Raw genomic sequence first — 1805 nt, forward strand, 5'->3', positions numbered from 1 at the left:
GACTCATTTTTATATTAGCACAACTGGTGAAGATAACAGGCCCCATTAAAAAAAGACTCATGCGACATTTCTAGTACATCAGCCCACTTTGAGAATACGTTTTTAGAACATTCTGAAAGTAAAACCTGTGCCAATAACTGTTACAGACTGAATAGCATCTCCTCAAATATACTTTAGGAATTGCCAACTTCTAATGTGAGTTTATTTGTAGACAGAACCTTTAAAGGGCAATTAAATATAAAAGAGATCGTAAAGGTGGGACCTTACTTCAGGAAGACTTGTGTCTTTAGGAGAAGAAAAATCAGGGCTATGTGTACAGGCACAAGATCATGTGAGAACAGAAGGAGAGTGATCATCTGTCAGCCCAGAGTGGCTCAGGAGAATCCAAACACAGGGCACCTTGATGCTGGATTTCCAGCGTTCGGAACTCAGAAAGAACACATTTCTGTTGTCATAATGACCAAGTGCATGCTATTTTGTCATAGCAGTCCTGTAAATGGAGACCTGAGTTATGTTTTCTTTCTGTTGTGAGCTCTAGGAAACTCAGAACCAAATGTGAGGTCTACCCTAATCTCACACATTTGCAATGTCCCCATAACTCCTGTATTTTGATCTCTCTTTTGTGACTCACTTCTTTGTTTCAATTTTATTAGGTTAATATTTGTTTTTATTGTTCACTGCTTCAAAGCATTTGTAGGAAAGAGGCAGGACACAAAGGAATAAATAACGACCTGAAGGACTGTTTTATAGTTACAGGTTTTCTTATTTCAGGTGCACCATTCCAGTCTGCTCTAATGGTTCTTTTCATTTCCCAGACTCTTTAATGTCAGGCTGCTGCAGGGCTCAGCCCTCGTGCATTAACTTCTTCCTATGTCAGCTTAATTCTTGTTTGATCTCGGCCAGACATATAGATTTATAGTTTAGCTGTGGGCATGTGTGGTGTATGTGGACATACTGGAATGTCTGTCTGTCTGTCTGTCTATCATCTATGTATGTATGTATATATGTACATATATATCAGCTGTCCATCCATCCATCCATCCACTATCAATCGTAAGTTTTCTTTCAAATCTCTTTACTTGTGATAGTTAGGCATTTCATATTTAGCATGTCTGAAAGGCCACCCAAAGTCCAAATTCTCTGTTCCTTTTTTTTTTAATCTCACCTTTGGTAAACACAAACAATCTTGGACTACTCAACTCAGTCATCATCAATTCTGTATTTATGGGTGCTTGGCTCTAAAGTACTGGAGCTATTTTTGAACTTCCATAATTTCCAATTTTTCAGAAGCTTCATTTCATTGCCTTTTGCACCAAAATACTTGTAAGAGTTGACCGATTATTAATTTTTTTTAGACATCTTTTTGCCATAGCACTGGAGACCACCTTTACTTTTCCCTTGGTTAGTGTCTACCAAGCAACTTTTCTGCTCCTACCTTTCCTCCTGTGAACCATTGCCTACAGCAGCCAGAATACCCCACCAAAAGGCAAGTCAAATTGGGTTACCCCCCTGCCCTACCTGTGGGGGTTTCCCTCACATTAAAAGGCAGTCCTTATGATGGTATGTGAGGCTCAATACAATCCAACTGTGTTTAATCCTTTGGCCTCACAAACTTTTCTTTGTCTCACTTCCATCCAGATGCAATGACTTTTATTTCCTGCCTCTTCTACTCATGACAGAACGTAGTCTTCCCTGGCATATCAGCAAGTCTCATTCTTATCTTCAAGCCTCTATTCTTTTATTAATCAAGATGTCCTCATTAGAGAAATTTACCTTGTGGTGTTTGGTACAACTTCAACAACTGG

The sequence above is a fragment of the Phodopus roborovskii genome, unplaced genomic scaffold, assembly GCF_943737965.1.
Source record: "Phodopus roborovskii unplaced genomic scaffold, PHOROB, whole genome shotgun sequence".
Taxonomy (NCBI): domain Eukaryota; kingdom Metazoa; phylum Chordata; class Mammalia; order Rodentia; family Cricetidae; genus Phodopus; species Phodopus roborovskii.